Source organism: Alligator mississippiensis, chromosome 5 (assembly GCF_030867095.1).
Source record: "Alligator mississippiensis isolate rAllMis1 chromosome 5, rAllMis1, whole genome shotgun sequence".
Taxonomy (NCBI): domain Eukaryota; kingdom Metazoa; phylum Chordata; order Crocodylia; family Alligatoridae; genus Alligator; species Alligator mississippiensis.
Genome location: NC_081828.1, coordinates 203,615,514 through 203,638,899, shown reverse-complemented (window position 1 = coordinate 203,638,899; position 23,386 = coordinate 203,615,514). Strand labels below are relative to the sequence as shown.

The following is a 23,386-nucleotide window of genomic DNA, read 5'->3' as shown; positions in this document are numbered from 1 at the left end:
TGTCCCACACGTCCTCTGGCATGCTGCATATTACCCCAGGTGGGGTAGGGGAGGCTGGGGCCAGCAACTGTGCTCACCCGGCATCCTTATCTGGGGCCCTGGGGGTATTAGGGATTTGCAGCCGAGGCAATCCTGCTGCTCGGAGCGTGGCTCCAGCTGGCCAGGCTCTGGTTTGGGGCAACATGTGCTACTCCTGCGTGCACCACCCCATGTTTTTTGTGCAGGTTTTTTTGACCCTGGGATGTTTCTGCAATGCAACATACCGCACTGCTGCATTTGTCTAGATGAGGCCATAAGGGTTGTAAATTATCTAGTATCATCCACTATGTACACAGGACACTTGCACTGATCTGACACCCACCAAACATAAAGGGAAGACACAGAAACATTACAGAGAAAGATTGGGTTTTGTTTACTCTGCTGAATTTCTGGTAGACAAGTGTTGTTGGTGTGGGATTGTGAAGGACAATCAAAATAATCCAATCCTTCCTGGCCTATGACCGGGAGGTTCAGGAGGGTTCAGATCCATGTCTTTGGCTCATCATAGAATGTTTACTTTAATAAAACATTACCAAGCAACAAACCAGTTATACCAAGGAAGAAAATATAAACCCTACCTCTGGTGCGCTACACATTTTAAATCTCCAAAGATTTTCATGGACATAGAAGGAACTTGCAAAGACACAACTTTCCACGAGTGAATAAGTGCCCTCCTCCATGGGTCTCACCCCACAGTTTACCTGTAAAAATGGAAGATTTGTAGGAATTCACACTGGAATAAGTTTTCAGACGGGCTTCTACCCAGTTGTCAGTTATATAAAACAGCAGATCCAGCAGTGGGAAAATCGTATGATAATCCTATTTTAAAGGTTAAATGATTTCAAGATTACTAATTAAATTCATTGGATAATCAATCCAACTGGAAACATTTTTCAATGGAAAGATGTTAGTGATTAAAAGAGCCATCAAGTGAAACTACACATAGATAAAACATTATGCTAAATTCATAAAAGCAGATTTTCAACCAAGAACACAGCAACATCCAACCCAAGGGCAAGAACTTTCCTCAACAAGAATTTGAAATAATAGTAACCAGAGAGAGCTCCTCAGTGAGCTGTCCCCATAAAGAAAACCTGTAAGAGAACCCACAAAAGGAAAACTTCTTCAGTGATGTAAAGTCTGCCTGCCAAACATTGTTCATACATATGTTTTCTCAAACCATTATGAGCAATGGTAAAATCCCCGCAATTTTTAAAATCTCATCACAGGCCACCAATGAACAGAAAAATATCTAGATTGACAAAAAATAATTTGACCACCTTACATTTTTATTTAAACCACTGTGAAATTCAGGACCTGTGCTCCTAGGTCTTTATTTTGGAGCAGTATGGAAGCAGTAAGAAACCAGAAAAGATAATTAGCCTGCCAAATTCTTAGGACCAGCACCTCAGCTGATGTAAAGGACCTATGATAATTCACACCACTTGAATAGCGGGCCCTGTTCATAATTGCTTATTTGGTTATATGTATTATTGTTCTTATTACTATTTTTATTGCAGCAGCAGCTAGAAAGCAGGGCCCGTTGTGGTGGGCTTTGTGTACATTGTGGTGGGCTTTGTGCACATTGTGGTGGGCTTTGTGCAAATGTATAACAAAGAGATGGCTCTGGCTCCAAAGTGCTTAAAGCTAGGGAAAACAGGCAGATATAATGTAATATATTGGCGAACAATGTAATAAGCAGTGGTCACAAACCACTACCTACCAAACCACTATCACCTGTTTTGTAGGAATCATGGCTTCGTTCTAAATAATTCAAGAGATGCTCCAAACAGTCCCAAAGAACAACAGAGACATGAAAGAGGATCAGGAGAAAAACCCATCACCAGAGTCACCAAAAGGCCTTCAAACCAAAACCTATCAGCCACAGGGGCAGCTGCAGCCCTGGAGACACACACCCCAGATAGTTCTCCACACAAGCACAATAAACAGAGCCACGCTAAGGAGTGAGAGAAGTGTGGGCTCAACGATGAGTATGAGTGAAAACTATTTGGCTGCACTCCTGGCATAAACTCCCACGCATCACTTTGAAAATCAACCCCTATGTGTCCTTAGCATTGGTTTTCAAAGTACAACAGCCTAGAGACAGATGTGCCATTATTGTGAGTGGTTCAAAGAGAGAAAACTGGTTTGACGGGGAAATAAAATCCATAGGAATAGAGCAAGTACCAAGAAATGTTCTAAGAGGGGATAAGCATGTTCTAAGGTGTTTTAACAATCTGCTGGCTCGGAGCCCAGAACTCAGTTGGAGCAGTTGTATTCAACTCCAGGCCACCACTCTTTGAACTTATGGAAACCTATCGTTATATTTAGCTAATGGAAAGATATATGACTAGTATATAATAACCCTTGTGTCAATGACTCCCCATTACAAGTCTTAATGTTACTGGGTTTTTTCTTAATAACAATTGCTTAATGCATGGGTTCTGCTGAAAGGGACAGGAAAGCAGTAGATGCATTATATGCTATTGTTGCTACTGGGTGCTGTTAAGGGATCTGCTGTCTGGTGCAGAAAGGAGCTCTCTACAGTCCTCCTCAGTCACTGGTCTAAGCTTTACTGCAATATGCCTCACTGTGCTAACTGGCCTATTTACAAAACTGCTGTCAATAAACGATTTGCAGTCAAAGCACCTTGGTTATATACAGAGTGTTTAACTAGTTCGGTGTTCCTTATGTATTAAGACCAGATATTAGCTAAATTAATCATGAAATGGAGGTCCATTTGCACCCATGTATTAAAAGGAAATCAATTCTTTCAAAGAACTGTTCTAGGCATCTGCTCTCAGGAGAGCACTCTGGGCTCCGGGTCCCAGTGACTGGAGGCACCTGCTGCAACCTTGACAGGTGCCCATACAGTGGAGAGTGGCACCCCAGTGCCTAATGGTCCCTACTGATCAGCTCTAAACAGTTCCTTCACAGGATATGCAGTCAGTCTTCCTCCCTCCAAGGAATAATAATGAGAGGAAAGTGGTTAACACTGGGTATTTTTTTCCATTCCAGGAGTCCTGGCTAATTTACCCTGCCAGAAAGCAGGGTAAATCCACCCAGCCACAGCTAAACCATTACCTCTATCCCAGATAGCCAGTTTAAAGCTAGCTGAGCTCTGTCTACACTACACTGTGAGTGCATCTACACATGTCCCTGACTGTACAGTTAGTCCTGCGCAGTCTAAGTACTAAATGACTGCTCAGTACCCACCAGTACTACACAGTCCCAGTGGTGCACAAGTCATTTTCAATCCTACAATGCAGTAGCAATAAGCTATTGTGTAATAGCTCATTGCTACTGAGCATCATGGTTAGTGCCCACTGATGCTACATTGCTGCAGCAACGAGCTATGTCATCATAGCTTGTTGCTCCAGCAACATAGCATCTTGTGTAGATGTACCTGTGCTTACTAGGCTAGGGAGGAAAGCGCTAGTACATACCTTCCACTCAGGCCTATAAAAGGGTTAGTACTTCTTGTAAGTGCTTTATAAGATTGTCTACCAACCTGCTGGGCCAGATGGGTAGGGCACCACTGCCCTAGTTTTGCAAGAAATGGCTGAACATCTCTTCCTATGAAACATCCTATAGGCCTTGGATCATAGAATCATAGAGAAGTAGGGCTAGAAAGGACCACCACAGGTCATTTGGTTCAACTGCTTGGCTGAGGCAGGGTTACCCCTCTCCAAATCATCCTATACACATTCATTGTCTAACCTCTTGGCAAAAGACAGTCAACCCTGATACAACACATGACATAAAACCCTAACCAAGCAGAGGAAACATGGTGACCAACGTTCAGGTTCTGTAAACAGATCTCACGAGATATCCTCAAGATATCTCAGGACGAGGGTCATAGAAGAAGTCAGAAACCCCCACACCCCATGGGGTAAAATTTCTTCCTGACTCCAGATGTGGCAACCAGTCTGACACTGAGTGGAGGGGCAAAGAATCCTCTAGCCAGGAATCTTTGGCTTTAGGTCCCAGCAGGAGCATTGGCACATTCACACCAGTCCAAATCCCCAGCTTTGGCCACAGCCAACACCCAAGAAAGAGTAAAGAAAAAAACCCTTAGTGCGGGGGGGTGGGAGAGGGAGGAGGGCTAAATACCCTTCCAGCCCCATACAGCAACCAGCAAAGCCCAGAAGCATATTCTACCATAGTAGAACATAGACACAGCTACACCTAGATCATCCCCAACCAGTGGCAGTCCAACCTCTTAACATCTCCGATGACGGAGAGTCCACAATTTCCCTAGACAGTCTAGGATGAAACCTAGGATGAAATCAGTATTACTGTAAAAATCTACCGAGTTCAACAGAGAACGAGAACATTTATATATAATTTACTTATCATATATCAGGGATATATTATCCAGGAGCATTCACAGTGAATTGGCTAAGTGACTACAGGCCCTGTAACGCAAAGGTGTTCTAGGACAAGTAGTTTTAGGAGGAGGAATGAAGAAAATCCTTTGGTCTCACCTATTATGCAGAGAATACAGCATGAGAATGGAACCCTCTTAGTGAGTCTATAGGCTAAAGCCAACACGGAGGGATTGCAATAACTTTATACAAGTCAAACATAAAATTTGTTGCTATAGCCTGTTAATGAGATCTAAGAAAAGCACATCAGGATTCTAGACCAAGTCCATTAAAAGAGGTTTATTGATTACAAGAACAGAAACCTGCTGGCAGTCAGTAATTTCCTACTCTTTTTATTAAGGAATTGTAATTTCTGTTTTGGTCTTCTGTAAATCATGGAAATGGCTTATTACCTTCAAAGTACATTTTCTGCCTCTAGACTGTGATGGCTTTCTCTGTGAAGAAGGCTGTAGAGAGAGACTGCTTCACACTTTCTTGCACCTTTAATCCTCAAAGGAGAAGAACACCCTCAGCTTCTACTCCATAGACTTGTCTATCTTTAGCATTTTAAGAGTGTTGTGCACCTTACAGGACAAAACCTAAAAAGAAATTCAGCATGATCTGAAGGAGCTTCCTTGTAGCAGAGGAATAACATAGAAAAACAGGGTTTTGGCTTCCATTGGGCTTTTTCATGGCACAGAATTGTTTTTGCATTTAGATCTGTTGTTTATAGGTAAGTCTATCTTGGACCATGTCTCAGCCTTCGCTAGGAAAAGATGTCCCTCTCTCATCTTAAGTAGTATAGTGGGTCAGATCTTCAGTGTTTTAAAACGAAAATGATGCTGCCTTACCAGCAAAAAGATCTAACTCATTATCTGATTCTCTTCTAAGTTACAACAGAAAACCCCCTTCAGATCAGTTATGCTACTAAGACCAGAATTCAGCCTCTTATGTGTTGTACAAAGATCATATTTCTCCTGGTTTGAGAAAAGTAAGTTGTATCTTTGATTACAGATTGTTATAAATCCATAAGGGAAATCACAAAGAGACAAAGATATATTGTATTGATTGTCTTGGGCACCTGTTTCAGCTCCTTCATATGTTACTGAATGGTGGGGATTGCTTTCTGATGTCAGCTGGAGAAGTACCGAGGTGTCATAAATGATGATACTATTTCATAGACCTATGTTATCAAACCGGAACACCTTTTTCTCAGATATGCCTAGTATAATAGCCACAGCACAAGTGAAAGCCTGCTCTGTGCTGTGACTTTATTACAACTGTAAACAATTCAGATTCTATTCCAAATATTCAAAGGATTAAAAGCAAAATCTAAAGCACTGCTGAGTAAATCTATGCAAGCTGCTATAGTGTAGTGGCATTAGGATGACTTCATAACAATATCAACAAGTGCCTGCTAAAAATCCCAACACATGGATCTGCCAAAACTGAAACAGATCAGCAACCACAGGTGCTTATTTTGCCTTTTTAGTTCATCAGTGTCATGCAACTGTTGGCTCAGTCAGCAAATGTGTCAGCTCTTGGAATAACAGCTACTTACGTAGGTTAGGTACACTGCCAAAAGGTAAGTGTTTTAAGAAGTAAAATCATAAAGTATTAAGGACATAAAGCCTGTGATAGTAAAGGTGACTCCTTAGCAATAGGCACCATAACAACTCATTTTACCAAGGGCATAAAAAGTCAGCTTTATTTTTGCCTCTGTCATAAGTCATAAAACAGAGCTCTGTTCAATTTCCTTTCATGTTTAAGGAGATATTTCCTTCAACACCGATTTCTCTACTTGGAACCTCTGTAGGAAACCCAGGCTTCCCAGTTACCCATCACCTGCAGGACGTGTAGGCATCCACACCTGGGCAGCGTGGATACAGGACCCGCCAACTGTGATCTGAGGAGCACTGCTTTCCCTTCACACGGAGATAAGTGAAGACAAGGAAGGCCTAAGCCAGTTAGGTGAGAGGGTGGCACACAGAAACCACACACAGTGAGGAGCTACCTAAGCTACCTGGCAAGCTGTACCCCTCTGAGGAAGTCAGGTGCCTAATCCTGCAGTGCAGAGAAGCATCTCTGCCCACTTGGGACTCCTTTCACATAAATAAACCCTTTTTCACAAATCATTGCAAAGGTTATTATCACCATCCACCATTTATCCAGGATACTAGGGGTTATAGCCCTCTGCACTGATATGTGAGGCCCTAGTTCAAATCCATTCTCTGCCTTGGGGACTTGAACCCATATCTTCCACCTTCAGGAGAGTCTCCTAACAGTTAGGATATAGTCATTCTCTCTGTGTGACTCATGCAGACTGAACCAGCTTCAACAGGACAGACAGGAGCAGGCCCAAAAATGCTCTACAGACTGGTGGTTAGAGCCTCTTCAAGGGTATGGAAGATGTGAGTTCAGGTTCCCTCAACCGAAGGAGAGATTAGAACTTGGGGCTTCCACCTCATTGCAGGTTCGAACCACTAGATTTCTGGGCTCAGAGGGCACCACATCAGCTCCTCCTTTTTCAGCTTTGTTTCATGAGAAGCCTGATTTGGTAGGCATGTTCTATCGAATCAGGCCCTGCAGGCACGACAAGCAGGAAATATATATTGCGTGAATCTTGATGGGGCTTAAATGTGAGCTAGGTGTCTAGCTCCTTGGCACAGTCAATACCAAGGCAGCTCTGATCATGCCCAGGAGAACTTTACGTGCCTCAGGAACTCTAATGTTGGAAACTTAGGCACCTGGTGATTTCAGGCCGCTCTAGGGTTGGGCAGCAGCTTGAGCGGGGGAGGTTGTGAGGAGCTAAATTTTAGAGTTAGGCATCTATGTGCTACTCAAGCTCCAGCCCTGTATTTCTATGCAGAATACTAGTATGTTAAATACTACAGTCTATATAATATTACTAAAATGTCAAATGTACATTTAAGATACATGGTATAGAATATGATATGGTATAGTCTTATTTAAAATTATTATGCATGGAGAAGCAGGTTATTCACACTAAATGTGAGATGATACTGATACTCTTACTTGGAATCAAATGTAACAACTCAGGGGACATGTCTACATGTGTAATTAATTCACAGCAATAAACTCCAGTGCATATCATGCCAGAGTTTATTGCTCTTGGGCCCTGCACTGACATGTGTACCTGGGACCAGAGCACACTGAGCCAGGTCGGAGCAGCTCCGGCTTGCAGGGGATGGAGGGGGTCAGCCTGCCAGCCCAGGCCTGCTCCAACCCACTTTAACGTGTTGTGGATGGGCTGGCTGGGGCACAAGGGTGCTTCAGTGTGGGGCTAGCCAGCAGATAGTCCCCATGCTGAAGAACCCTCATGCCCCGGCCAGCCCTTTCAGCATCCACATGTGCATTGTTGTGCACTAAAAAACTCTGCCACAGGACAGTACTCGTATTTACGCATATTTACAAGTACTAACTTATGGTGGAATTTATTAGTTTACTGTGGCCTAAAAGCACTGCACAGGTAGATGCTGAGATATTTACTGTGGATTAGAGAGGATTAGTGGATTATTGAGAGTATCAGAATCTGGCCTTTAATTTATGGATGGTAAAGCAGAACAGGAACAAGACCCTTCCACTAGTAATTTAAATTTCTGGGTACCTCTGAATTTTTTGGTGACAGCACTCTACCAAAAATATTTGATCAAAAGGTGACAGTCATGGTCAAACTAACTCCTACAGGCTAATAATTGACCATTTTAGAACATCACATTGATATGCAGGGAGATGCATTACAGTAAGGAGAACATAATGAAAATGTATTTTCATGACAGCAAAATTGCCAGGACTTATTTACCACATTGTTAACCTACAGAGAGCAGAGGCCTATTCTTAAGACCCTCTGGTTTCCTTCTTTGTACAGTTTTATAAATCCTCTAATCTCCAAAAATAAAAAGAATTTAGAGGATGAATTCAAACCATGCTGCTTTGCACGCTGTAGAAAAGGACATGTTTTTCTTTCTGCCTAAAACACAATCCACCTCAAAGTTTCAGAATGTCCCATTGTCATTTCTAAGAGCAGGTTTAGACCCCAAAAGCAATACTGGCTATCCTCAAGGCAGCATTAACAAGAATAAAATCAAAAGGCCCTTGGTAAAGAGCTTATATGGGGTATCACTCTTTCTGCAATCTGTTCTCAGCATCAGCTGAAAGCAAAGAGCATCCACATGACAATTAAAGGATAGAATGATTCGTGTGTGCTCTTTAACAATAAATTACCTATGGATTTCTAAAGACCCAAATTCAATTCTCATTATAATCTCACAAAAAGCGCTGCTGTCTATGCTGTTCAGCACTTGACACAAATTATTTGAGGCAGTATGTATTTCATCTTGGTTGATACAAGAAATTACAAGTGGCCTAATAGTTAGTGACAGAAGTTGACATATCAAAGGATTCGTAGGAACATAAACAAAAAATAAATCACCATTTCACTGCCCCTCCCGAAAACTAAATTCCTCATTTTACAAAGACCATATAATCCTTTCATTTTCAAACAAATACCACTGCATCATTGTTATTCTAACATAAGCTAGCATAAAGCTTACAACAAGGAGCATGTTTAATGTGCTTTTTAATAGCCCTGTTTGAAGGACTTCTTACTGACATCATATCATTGGGGGATCCAAAGGGGATTACATGTGTCAGCCCAATCAATTGGTGGTAATTGTAGCACAAAAGACCTATCTGAGAGCTAACACAGCCATAGTAAACTATGCTCCACAGTCTCCTACCTTGTAAAAAAAAGCTATTAAATTAATTGGCACTAAAAGCATGTAATAGTTATCTAATCTATTAATTTTTAGTTTAATATTAACTAGGGTGTCTCCTATGACAAGTATTTGACCTGTACTGAAAGAATGGAGTAAGATCACCCTTACAGTCTTTCAAGTTAACAAAATAGTTGCTTGAAGGAAAGAAGGGAAGGCATTCTTTAGCTCTACCGTGTATTCTAAGATTTTATTTGTTTTCATACAAGTATTGACTTTATGTGGGGCCAGCCTGGTTGTGCCTGATGCAGCATGTTCCTCTGCAAACTCCACAGTCTCAGCTCAGCCTCCAGGACAACAGAGGCTACACTGCCACTTTAAAAGAGCATAGAAGATGAATTAGATGCATATGGCCCCTATTCAGCTATATTATGGCAGCAGGCGGTTATATACCTGCTCATATACTCATTTCAGAAAGGCGTTTTTGGTGTTCATCATCTTGAAGACCCGTGCACACAGGGAATAAAGTAACACAAGGGAATTAGGTTTTCTATGTTCAGTTCCTACTCATCACTAAGTCACATGACTCATTTTACCCATCTGTATAATGGGTGTATGACTAGACACCTGCCTACCTTCCCAGAACTGCTACAGGCTCTGATCCCAGGAAGTGCTGATTACCCAAAGACATTGAGCCAGCCAATGGAAGATGCAGGTGTTCATTACCTCTCAGGATCTGGCCCTTGGGACCTGACACAGCTTCCACAGCAGTCAATGGCACAACAAGCCACAGAGAATGGATTCTGATCTCAGTTATACTAGGGAAAATCTACAGTGGGCATGTCTACACATGCGTTAATGCAATTTTCGTAAAGCGTATTAAATTTAGTACCTACAATGTGAGCTACTTAATTAGTGCACATTAGGCTGTGCTAATGAGCAGTAGTACAAGAGCATGCTTTTTAGGTGACAATGCACAGCAGCCTATTTTACTGAACATTAGCGTAATGGCACAATTTTTTACACACTACTTTAATGCACAGTAAAACAGACTACTGGGCATTAAAAGTGCACATGTAGTTCTACCCAGTTTATACTAGTACCATGGAGTTCATAATCTGGCTCACTGACTCCTTTCTACCTTATATGTGTTCACAGCATCTTACAAATTATTAATAAGCACGCCAAAAAGTGTTGGTCACCTTTTATTCTCATTGAGGGAAAGCTTAGGAAAGCATCAGGAAGGATGAGAAATGTCCAGGTATAATCATTTATGATTTGAAACATGCTACTTTAACAGATTGCCATGATTCATTGGTCCTTGAGAAAACAATGTTTATTACTGAAACAATGCAGTCAGATAGAGCATGGCTTTCACACGTGTCTAATATACTTGTGTGACTATCAGGCACAGTACCACATCACAATTTTGTGATAATCACAGCTTATATCATTGCTTTGTTGCTATAAAGTTGGCAGTTAGCAGGTGAATGTAATAACAGATGAGTGAACTGTTTCAGAAGATGAAAGGTCATTTTCTAGGAATACTCAGTCACCAACTAATCTGAATTCTCTCCTATTCCAAAAAGTTTTAAAATAAGAACAGGTTTTATTTATATGATTCCTTACCTGTCAAGCCTTTCTGAACACCTCACAAAACAAATAAAAGGTATTCAAATGAACCAAAGTGATCTCATAGGAGAAAACTTCCCAAAGGTACATGACTGCCAGAACTATGGGAAAAGCAATGCCTAGTTTTGATCCTTTATTTCCATGGAAGTGAAAGCAAACATAGGCTGTAAGATGTTGAGGCTGTACATGGGACCCAGTCTACGCAAGGTTTTCAGGGACAGCTTCTCCAACTTACAATCTTATTCATTCCCATGTGCAAAGATTTGCAAACACAGACACAGTCACGATGGCTGAATACTCAGGGGTAACAACCGCATAAGCCAGTGATCAATCACTTGTCTAACAGGTTCTCTACATGCAAAATTGCCTGTAACTACTGCCTGCAACTAAGGAAAAGGAGTGCACAAATACAATTCTGACAACTGGCACCATAATATTGAAACATAGACTGCACCTCTTCAGCCTCAGCTAGCACAAAAAGGCAAAGAGTGGTTAGGTAGAATCCTTTTACCCATTATTAATACCCTGTTGATGCCTTCCTGTGGCCACTACCAAAGATGGAAGGTCTCCCGCACAATACACTGCCCAGGAATAGGGGTTCAGGACCATGTATTTTAGGACGAACAGTGTGGTACAGTTCTATATTGAAGCAAAGGTTGTGGTTGTGAGATGTCTTGCATTTTCCACTACTAGCATAACACTCTGGCGGTCACCTTTCAGAATGAAGTACAAAGCAGGAACAAGAGTTGAACCTTAAAAATAATTCTTAATTAAACCACATCCATTAAGTCAAAAGGGTGGATGAACAGGATCTCCTTTCATTGGAAAATGTTGGCCTGGCGAGCATCAGCCCTGGCCTTATAACTTGCTCTGAATGGGGCCAGTATCTCCAAGGTAGACTTTTCTTACATTCTTCTCTGATGATTTGTTAATGCTCTTGAGTGATAAAAATCATGATTTTCATAATAAGTGGAGTTACTGAAGTATGTTTGGAATTTGAAAGAAGTGTCGAGCCCATGGTGTGCATCTCATTCCAGCCCGGGAGCCGGTACAATGGAATGAAAGGCTAAAACGCAAAGTACAAATTATTCCTTGTCCTTCACAAATGTCTGCCATGCCTGATCCCTTGGAGACTGCAGCACATCATTAGTTTCCTTGCTCCACTTGTCGGGTCGTGCAGTTTGAACCAGGGTATCACAATACAGTGACGGTAGCGCTCAATTGCTAAAACTTTCAGAGCACAAAGAATAAATGGCAATTCTGATCCTGCCTGACAACAAGTCCTGTCTGCATAATGCAAGCTTTGTTTTGGCTTTGGCATACAGACAGGACCTGCATTTTTCTGTCCTGCATCATCGTTTTTCTGCATGGCACAATGGGCCAGTGGGCTTCATGATGTTCAGTAACTTATCTGTACTTTACATTGAAGAATAAGAGTAAGAAGGGGAAGGCTGATGGTTGTGTGGCTAATTCACTGAAATGGGACTTAGGAGCTCTGAGTTCAGTTCTTGGCTCTACTACAGCTTCCTTGCATATCCATAGGCATATCACTTAAACCTTGCTTTACATATTTGCATCCCTTTCTCACAACCTTTGTCTAGGAGGTCTCCTCAGGAAGTAAATCTTTCAGAGCATGGACTAGTAGGTGTTCATGAAAAGCCTGCACAGTTCCCTCCAGGCACTGCTATAATACAAATTATTAACAATAGTTGTTAAATAAGAGCTTTGGGGACTGTCTTAATTCCATAATTATGGGGTTAAATGTCTCATCAGACTGAGTAATCTGAATGGATTTCTATGTGCACTGGCTCAAAGTTCTTGGGAACACTAGGAGTAACATGCTAGTTGCAACTAATATTCAAGACTTATGCTCCTCTGTGTTTAATTAGTCTGGAGACAGCTATGCAAAAGAACACTTGAGAGCTGGTATAAGTGATACCAGTAAATTTAAACTGGGTAGACTGCTGTTGTGTGGGATACCTTGCATGTTTACAATACAAACCTAGCAGTATACTCAGGAAATCCAGGGTTGTCTAAGGAGATTTATGGCAGAGTTGGGAATAGAACCAAAATCTCTTAACTTCCAAACTTTGGTTTCTGACACAAGACCATCCTTCAACCCCAGCTGACACAAACTCAATGAAACTGAACTAATAACTCATAACAAATAGCTTATTAGACACATTTGTCAGATGCCTTTGGTAATTGGACATGCTATAGAGACAGAAAGTACTTTGAACACCTTTATTCTCCCTACTGGTTTTGTGTGGACTCAACTTTAGCTATTTGTGCTTCTTTTAATGACTGTTTTTTACTGGTCATTCATTAAGAAATTTGGGAAATAGCGGGTGTGATTACACAAGACATTTACTGCGGAGCTGATTAATTAGGTCCACAGTAAACATCTCAGCATCTCATGCCCCTACTAGGGCACAGGAAACTAATAAACTCTGCAGCAGGGGAGTTCTTATAAATACAAGTACTACCCTACTGCAGTTTTTTTTTTGTGTACAGCAATGCACATTTGTACACTGACCCGATCGGCTGGGGCATGAAGGTGCTTCAGTGCGGGGGCTGCCTACCAGCCAGCCTCACAATGAAGCACCCTCATGCCCCAGCCAGCCCCTCTGCAGCATGTTGAGGCCAGTCAGAGCAGCCCCAGGCTGGCAGCCTGAACCCCAGGGCCCCCTGCCAGCCAGGGCTGCTCTGTTCCAACTCAGTGTGCTGGAGTCTGGGCACACGTGTAAATGGTGCACCTGGAAGCTTCAGAGGAGCAATGAACTGTGGTGTGATATATGCCAGAGTTTATAAATAATTATACCTATTGAGCACATTAATGGCATGTGTAGATATACCTAGTGTTTGCCTAAAGCGTAAGGGAGATGTAAAGGTGAATTCTGTTCATATGCTCCTAGTGCTTCAGCTTATGTTGTCTCACTAGCACAGTACTTCTTCTCAAACAGGCTACCATGGAGTGCCACAAAATGTTAGCACTGTTGGGTTTATAAACATGATACACAAGATAAGCCCAGAGTTTTCAAATAGAAACCCATAGCTGTGTTCTTTCTGAGTACTCTGCAGGAGAAAAACTGCTATATTATTTCTCTGTAGTCAAAAAAAAGAGTGAAAATGAAGAGCTGGCATTTTCTAAGGGGCACTGCAAGGGATCCAGGGATGCCTCATGTTTAATAAGGCTGAGAACCACTGCATTACCCCCTCAATAGGTGCATATGTATATTGACTACAAGAAAGAAAACTGAGCCTTGTAGAGTGCTTTTGGTAAGGGGCTGGTGGTGGCAAAACAGTTGCTTATAGCAATCCTCTTCTGCATTTGGTCTAAAAGGAAGGACCTGAGTCAGCCTGGGGTATCTGCATTCACTTCTACACCCTCTAGAAGTGGGAGGCAGGTATCAAGAGCTACATGGATGTGATTCTCTAATTTACGAGCAGGAACAAGTCAGCACCACGTGCTGCTTCTGTACTGTGTTCTGACAGAATCCAGGACACTGGTGGGTACCAGGCAGCACTGGAAAGTTTGTATCTTTGTAAGAGAAGGAGCCTTCACTAAAAAATGAATGAAAAAGTATCTGTGCGAACAAATAGCTTAGGATGAGAGCAATCAGTCACAGTACCAGTCAATTTCTCCCAGCTACTTAACTACCATATTAGAAGAGAAGTCAGGGACATCTACTGTCATACGAGACAAATCCTTGGAGAAATACTCAGCTGAAGACAGAAAGATATTGCCATCATACACAAATGATCAGTTAGAAGCAACTGTTTTCAGCATCTAAGACATTCACAGACTAATGGTCATAGACCTCCTACTGCATGTTATTTCTCCTGTAACCTCTCATTTTGGCTAAAGCTGTTTTAAAAAAAATTAAGTTTAAAAAGTGGTTTTGGCAAAATAAACTGTTTTCATGTTTCCCTTTGTTAAATCTACAGTTATTTGAAACCCAGTGGGTGCATCTTCACATGCAATTCCTTCAAAGCAATACATTACTGAGCCATTTGAGCCAGAGTAAACTAGTCCTGGGTGCAGCATCTACATGTGCACCTGGGACAGCAGCAATTTGAGCCAGGAAGGAGCAGTTTACACTGGGCTGGGGACATAGGGGGGGAAGTGGGGGTCAGCCCCGGACTCCATGTGGCAACATCAGGTGGCAGAGGGGCTGGCTAGGGCAAGAGGGTACTGAAAGTGCAGAGCTGTGTGACAAGGCAGCAGGCAGGAGTCTGGCCCTCTGCTGGTTAGGTTGACTGGCCACAATTTATGCCCACAGTCTGAATCTACATGAGCATTTAATTAAAGTTAATTACTCCACCTCAAGATAACACTGTTGCTGTCCCTGATAATACTATGTTATGGTGGCATCATTATTAGTTTACTGTGGCCTAATAGCATTGCACATGGACAGTGATGCTTTACTCCACAGCTAATTAATCTACTATGTAGTTAAGGGCACACATAGACCTGGCCAGTATTTATTAAAAACACCATCAAAGTTCATAAACGTTACCTTCATATTCATTTCCACAGAAACCTTGATTAAAAAAAAATACTGAAAAAAATTAAAAACATTTAGATTGAGAAATGAAGATATTTTGGCTAAAGGACAGAAAATATCTGTTCAATCTGCCCCACACTTCCTATGCAACCCTGGGCAAATCTTGTAACTTCTTTGTGTCTCACCTACAGAATAGTGAGATAGCAGTTATCTACCTCTCAAGCAACTGTGAGGCTATAAATGGAAAGAATTATACTATTATCAGTCCCTTTACTATTAAACTAATCTCCCTTCTGCAGGGAGTCTTATATTCAAGTCACCCACTGTACAAGAATTCCTTAAGTTATAACACCCCAATGTGTCCTTTCTAAAGGTACCTGACAGGATTCCAGTTTGAGCTTGCACTTTCAGTCAAGCGCTTTCAAGTTTGATCCCTTTGAATCTCTGAAGTTCACCTACACAATTACCTCCTCTGTTCAAAGCAACCCAGGGCTTAGGTAGAAATAAAGAGAAATAAAGGATTTCCCAGGGTGCTTTTGGAAACCTGAAAAATTGTTACACCTTCCAGTTCATATCATGATGGTGGTTATCCCACCTGAATGGCAATTTCTGCGTGGCAGGCCCAGCTGTGCTACACTGCTGTACCTATGGTAGATGTATAAACTGTAATTTTCATTAGCTCCGAAGTGTAAGAAGAATAGAATATGGGAGCTATGTGAATCTGAGAGCAAAATTTGGCCCCAAATCAATAAAAGAAATATGCTGGCAAGCAGATACATTTCCACCAAAATATAGGGCCAGACTTGAAGCAATGCCAGGGTACATCTACACGAGATGGTGCTACACAGTGGTTACTGTGCATTTATTTAGTACTTGTATGTTCAAGTACTAAATAAATGTGTAGTAACCGGAGTTACTGCACAGTAGCACTGGCAAACACCTTTTAAGTGACACTACTGTGCAGTAGCCTAATAATACTGCACAGTAGCATATTAGCACTGCTAATGCTGTGACATGCTACTGTGCAGTTAGCATCCTATGTAGATGTAATGTTAGTGTAAGTGGAGAATCTGGCCCATAGTGTTTTATCAGTGATGCTCACATAACTCTTCACTTATTGTTACTGTAAAATATGTCATAGAATAATTACTTGTATAAAGCTGTATAAAAGATAGCTGTTTCTTTTAAATAGCTTACAAATCAGTCTCAGACTTTTAAATATTAGGTGCCCCTTATTCCCTCCTTAGCTTCCTCTGCTCCATTTCCAGTGCTGACCTAACTTCCTGCATTTCTCTTTCTTCCTGTACTAATTAAGGATTTTTGCATTTCTTAGGAGCTCACCTGATCCTCCTGCATATTTCCCACTTGGATGAAAATTCATTAACAAAAAAAGTTTCTGCTTTTGAAACACATTTTGACAAGATGCCTATTTATAAAACTAACCTCTTAGGATCAGTTATGACCTACATCTTCTTACTCCAAAATAATAAGCTTTCTTTTACTTGGTGTTTGTAAATGAAAGAATGAGTCAGGTAAAAAAGAATATTTCACTCTCCTCTTTCCCAGCCTTTAAAAAACTACTACAAGGACTGTGTCATCCATTGAACACAATCTATTTACACTGGGCACACATGTTTATAAATCAGATAACAACTGTGTGTGTCTGGTAGGTGGTGGCACTAAAAGCTTTATATATCACGACATCAAAGCTGCTGGGAGATGAAAGGGCATATTTTTGCATCATAAACAAGATTTGCATATTGTGATATTCCAAGAATCTTTCATTTAAACAGGTGGAAAAACAGGGAAGCAAGCACACATGCAAAGAAAAGTCTTACTTGTGGTTGATGATTAAATTTTATACGGCTTTGATATAACCACTGCAATTAAGTACAGTAATGCGCAAGGACTTGTTTTGCTCTTTATAGGGTACGCATTGTTTACTAATCCCTAGTTCTATGATAAATCCATCAGCATTTGGGCACAGCTGCAAATAAAATTTTAAAAGGACAATTTTCATCTTATGGAACAAATTTCAGACTTTTCATCTCCCTCTCTCTCTCTCTCTCTCTTTGTCATTCTTTTCAGTTGTGCTAACATAAAAGGAGCAACTTTTACATTCAAACCTTTTGAATCGCAGCTGATATCTTAAATGATAATTTCCACCATTTGTCAAACTCAGAAACAAGGTGTATGTAATGTAAACAGGAGCTGAAGTTCCAGTTACTATATTGGTTGAAGGTAGTTGTTAAAAGCTGTGGAATGTGCTTCAATCATAGCAAATCAACTCCCTGCAATTTTCACTTTTCCTGATTTTAGGCATTCATCACCACTTGTTCTTCACCCTTGAAAAGAAGGGCAAAAAGACAAATTACTTTAATTAGGAATTAGTTACTGGAGAATGAGGTGTTCTAATTATATCTAGAAACTTTTAAATAGTTTCACTCTGTCTTATTTGATTTCTTAATTACTGACAGAGAAAAGCCACACACAAATTGCGTTGGTTTGGAAAATATAAATGCTGTCATTCATTTGATGTTATGGATTAGAGTACAATGAACAGTGGTAAGGCAATAACACCTCCAAGACAGCACATGTATTAACACAGGATAATTTTTTTGTTGAAACATAAAATAATCACCTCTTTTTATATCTCAAAATACATCATTTTATATGCTCTGGTGCGAAAACATGGATGTGACAGGCTATAATGGTTTATTTATGATACATTATTCTTTGATGCAGGAATACATTAGGTTATGGATCCCATTTCCACAAATATAATGTGTCATGCTCTGCATCTGAACTCTGAGTGAGATACAGTAGGCTGTAAGTTTCATGAACTATATATATAATTATATATGTATATGTTTTATGGAGGTACCAACAGCTAAGGTTGCACCACAATTTTCCTTTTAATGGGCCCTTCCAAGTGTTATATTTCTTCCCAGACTTGTAGGAGCATATATCATATCATATTAGCAGTATGCTAAAAAAGGAGCTTGGGGTGATCACATTAGTCATAAATGGTTTACCACACCATCCTTTGTGTATATACAGTGCGGTTTTTTAAATACCTGTCTTAGACACTGTTTAGAAAGTTCTAAAAATAAATACCCAAACAATTTTTGTGTACTTCCACATGCAGACAAGGCTGCTTTAATAGTATGTGTCCAGCTGTATAAAGATCAGAAAGAAAGTCTACCTCAACTTTAAGACATCTCTGAAACCAATCTTAATGCCTTTTTCATAAATAAAAGGGGTAGTTTTCAAGAGCACACAGCATAATTCTATGTCAAGTCAAGCCCATAGCCAGTGCTGACTGCCCTTGAAAACCCTACCCAAATATTAGCAAGAATTTGAATGATCATGAGGTACCAGACTTTAGGACTAAAAGAAACTACCAGGTTGCAATAGAAAATTTTGAATCTCTATTTTAATTGAACATTCCTGTGTCAGTGCCTGTGTCATGGCCATCCCCTGCAGACAGAAAAGCTCATAACAAGGGATTTTGTGGGGGCAAGGGGTGTCAAACTGATGCCTTGCCTCTTATAGAAAAGCTATTTTAGAAATTCTTTGAGAGTCCTTAAAGAATTCTTTGCCTTGCAGTGAGTTCAGAATAAGGTGCCTGGCATGCTACTTTCAGAGAAGGAGTCTTATGTATTAGTCTGCCACTTATATGAGCACAGGATTTACTGAACTTTGTGTGATATTACTGTAGCTTGTTTCAAGGGATATCTGGTTGGATTGCCTCCCTTCTGTGTTCATTACTAGTTCAAATGGTAAACAATGTGCACATGGTAAAGGAAATCTACTCTCAAATTTAGCATAAAATAGAATTTACATTCTAGGCATTTCTAGGCTCCTACCATTATGGTATCTGACTGCCTAAGGGCAAAATATGCACAAGAACCACCCAGAGTTATAAAAACTAAATATGCCCAGTGCCGTAGCAACAAAGTTTGGTGCCTTGAGCAAAGTCCACAGCGGCAGCCTGCCCTCGCCCTGTGCACAGACTTGGGTGGCACATGCCCCCCAGTGATTGCCCAGGAGTGCACGCAGCGGTGAGAGCTGCCCTTCACCTGTTCCCACGCCCCCCCCCCCCCCCCCCACAAAAAATGAGCCACTCACAGTTCTGTTCTGAACCCCACCCTGGCTGGGCAGTGCCTGTTGGTGCCCCTTCACTTTGGCTCCCGGGGCGGTCACCCCACTCATCCGTCCACCCCTTGCTACAGCACTGAATACACCTAATAACAGAAGAGAAAATTCTTAAGGCTTGATTCTTTGAATAGATGCGTTCCTTACAGAGTGCTAATTGAATGCAAAGTGATCAAAATTTTGATGTAGCTAAAGAAGAAACTTCGGGGAGGAAGAAAACATGCCAGAAAAGGGGAGGGGGCTTGCTGCAGACACTCATCTAAGACCTTATAACTGTCACTTTAATTAAAGATGCCCCCTAAAGCTGAAGTTTATTTTGGTGCCAAACTGAGAATCAGGCAGCTCTTAGCATGGAGGGAAGGAGGAAGGGGATTGTGTTTGTATAAGTTGGTTGGGAATGTTTTTCTAGACTGTTATATTTGATTGATCAATTACCATTTTTCATGTCTTAGGAAAGGTTAATATAGATAGAGAGAGGGTTAATATATAAAGTATTTTTAATTGCAGAGGCTGAGATTGAAATGAAATGTTTCAAAATGATCAAAATGTGTTTTGAGGAATTTCTGGTTAATGAACACTTTTGAGATTTTGACTCTTATCCTGATTTAGGAAAAATCATTAAAATCCCAACCATTTTCCAAGATGAGAAAGCTTCTTCATATCCCAATTCTAAAATATTTGTTTTTATATATTTATATATAGATTAACTGAAAAACTAATTAGTAGTCCTAATCAAAATTTTCTAGAATAAGAATCCTCTTACCTATGTCCTAAAACTTAGATCCAAAACGCTATGCACCCTGAAGTTAATAGAATGATTCCCAGTGATTTCAAGGATCAGACCTCAGAGGATAAAGTACATCTTCACTTTTCTTTCCTATTATGTATTATGCACCTTTTATGGTACAATTCAAATAATCAGTAATAATCACAATGCTATTCAATCTAGGAACTTTCTTGAGGAGTCTTTCAAACCCTTCTGAGAATTTCCATTGTTCCTTTCCCCTTCAGTTTTTCAAGATATCTCAGAAAGAAGTTTAGCTTAAGACACAAATCTGCTTTATCTATTTGGATTTCACTTATTCAAGCTCACTACCAAAGAAAACCCTTCCAAAGCTCTTGGGGTGTCTTTACATGGGCTCCAGAGGTACGGGGGACACCTTAATTACAGTGGTTCTGAGACCAGCAGAACTTAGCAGAGGGAAGGTAGCAGTCCTAAAACAAAAGGCCACACAGCAGAGGGCTTTCCTGCCTACTGTCCAGACAGCATGCATTCTCCCAGATCAACAATCAGAGGAGAGGTGGGGTGGGGAAAGAAAGATGCAATATTACAGCAAAATAGACACTGGTGGCAAACTTACTCATAGTCAAATTAAAGCACGCTTGGCAATACAGAAAAATATACACAGTAAATATGAAACCAGAACACCCTTTGCAGTATGAAATGACTTGTACATTCTGTTTGTGTTACACATAGACAGTTGAACACAAAGGTCCAGTGGTGCCACCAACAAACAGTGTGTTCACTGGTACAGCTAAATCATGCAGACATCTTTACATGTTCTACTGCAGAGGTGGCCAACATGTAGCAGGCATGCCAGAAGTGGCATGGGCAGCCTTCATGTGTGGCATGTGGCAGATCAGGGAGGGGGCAGGCAGCACAACAGCAGACAGAGCAGAAAGCAGAGCAGCAGATTGGGTAGGGAGCAGAGGGTAGGAAGTCATATGTGCCGATTTTGGGTTTTTTTTGACATTGGGTGCTTGCTAGGGCTGTTTGAAGCTTCGGTCCCTGATTCAATCTGGCGGAGATTCGGCCCAATCGGTGGCTGAATCTCTGAAGCTGAATCAAATCAGAGGACCCTTTAATCTCTCCGAATTGAATCAGATTCCTCCGATTCAATTCAGAGAGATTTGGAAAGATTTGAAGATTCAGACATAGACACGACTTTAAACGTTTTTTCTACATACCTCTAGGTACCAGGCGGCTCGTGAATGCTGAGATGCTGGGGTACATGGAGCATCCCACAGGAGCATGGGGGACTCCCCAGCACACTCGGCAGAAGACCCAGAAGTAGACCAGAAGCACTTCCAGTCCACTTCTGGGTACACCAGGGAGTGCACAGGGGACCCCCCCCCCCCATGCCCACCCAGCTTGGCAGCTGGTGCCTCCTGGGACTGGGGGAGTATCCAGGGTCCCCCCCATGGCCAATTGCCGAGCCAGAGAGGTGGACAGGGACCACCCAGCATGATCCTTGGTGGACCCGGAAGTGCACCAGAAATATTTCTAGTCCACTTCTAGGTTTGCTGCCAAGCACATGGAGGCCCACCCCCCCATGCTCCTGTGGGACACTCCATCCACCCAAGCATTGCAGCATTTACAAGCCGCACCAGTACCTCAAGGTATGTAGAAAAAACTTTTAAAGCTCTGTCTATGTCTGAATCACTGATTCTCTAAATCAGCACTGAATCTTCAGATTTGGCCGAATCGAATCAGGGACAGTGATCTGAATCAACTAATCGAATCACTGTCCATTATTTGGACTGAATCTGAATCAAATAGGGCCCGCCTTGCACATGCCTAGTGCTTGCAGATGTTAAAAAAAAAAACCCCAAAATGGTACTTTACTTTTAACTCGACACATTCCCATGCCAAGCCCCTCACATGCCCAGCAAGTTACTTCAACCTGGCTCTACAGCATCTGTAAAGATTGGGAGCTTTAGTGGGGCTTTTTTGGTGCTTTTATCTAATAGCTGATTGAATCAACTTTAGCTAAAAGCACCAAAGCCCCTGCTGAAGCACCTGATCTTTACAGACGCTGTAAAGCCAGGTTGAAGTAACACGCTGCTTCTTCCAGCATAGCATGTTTTGGGGTTTTGTTTTTAACATTTGCAAACATGGCTCCACTAATTTTTTTGGTGGGTGCTTGAGCCCCAGAGTACTGATAGAGTCAGTGCCTATGTAGGAAGCAGAACAGAACAACAGATTGGTCAGGGAAAGGGAATCAGAGTGGCACTCACTGAGGGTACGGAGCTAATTTGTGGCATACCCACTATTCTACAGCACCCACTTGGAGGGCATGTGCATTGCAAGTAAGCTACTGCCAGAAATAGCAAGGAACGGCTTGGTACAGCTAAGTGAGTGCAGCCTTGCAATAAGCCTTGGCACTTGTGAGCAGCCATTCCAAATACAGGAAAAAAACCTCACCATAACTTTGGTTAACTAATGGAGAGGAAAGGAAAGGTTCCTAAAATGTGATCTGGGGATTATTTGCTGGTGATTTGTGCAAATGTTTCCAACTGCTATACCATTAAAAAAAAGCAAGCCTAAAATCCATTAAATACTTTTTTCAAATTATTTTGCAGTACAGGCAACTGCAGAAGCTGTTGCAGGGATGTTATTTGGTTGCAAATTGGTGAGGAAGTGTTCCATGGGACCTCTTCTGTAAGACATGGCAAACATTTGAAATGGTTTAGGAATTTCTGTGAGACAATAACCATACTTAAATAATAAAGGACAAAATAATAATTGTGAGATTTCATTTCCAGATAGATATTATAATATTTCAACTAGTGATTTTTCCACTTAAAAGGCCAAGGTAATTTTTCAGACAGGGTAAGGAGCACATTTTATTCCAAGGGACTGTTACTGAAGCTGAAAAATATAGGTACAGAATTGACCTACTCTCAGGACACATTAAAGAGGCTTGCCCACTTAAAGATGTTTCCTTTTATTGGACAGTCTTCTTGGGACCTAGAAGCTTCACTGAGAGGTAGAACTTGCAAAGCCAAAAGGAGTCCTTCTCTATTTTACAGAATCAAGATGCAGTCAAAGTGGATTCCCAGTTGCTGCACTAATATGCTTCATGGAGTCTCCAAGACTAGAAAAAGATAGCTTGGTATTTTATAATCATCTTTCCCTCTCCACTTAAAAATCACTTTGGAGAAT

The 23,386-nt window shown here is 41.3% G+C and overlaps 1 long non-coding RNA gene across 4 annotated transcripts in view; it reads right to left on the bottom strand.

Annotated features, from left to right (window-relative positions):
• Positions 1 to 23,386, bottom strand: part of LOC109286016 (uncharacterized) — a 122,696-nt gene that overhangs the window by 66,743 nt on the left and 32,567 nt on the right. For 2 of the 4 annotated variants that reach the window (XR_009462718.1, XR_009462716.1), the window contains 2 exons: positions 19,414 to 19,529; positions 15,133 to 17,627 (listed from right to left, as the gene is read on the bottom strand). The exons of the other annotated variants lie outside the window; for them this stretch is intronic. This is a non-coding gene — a long non-coding RNA (uncharacterized LOC109286016). Of the gene's footprint in view, positions 1 to 15,132; positions 17,628 to 19,413; positions 19,530 to 23,386 lie in introns of those variants that run through there. 4 annotated transcript variants of the gene reach the window in all.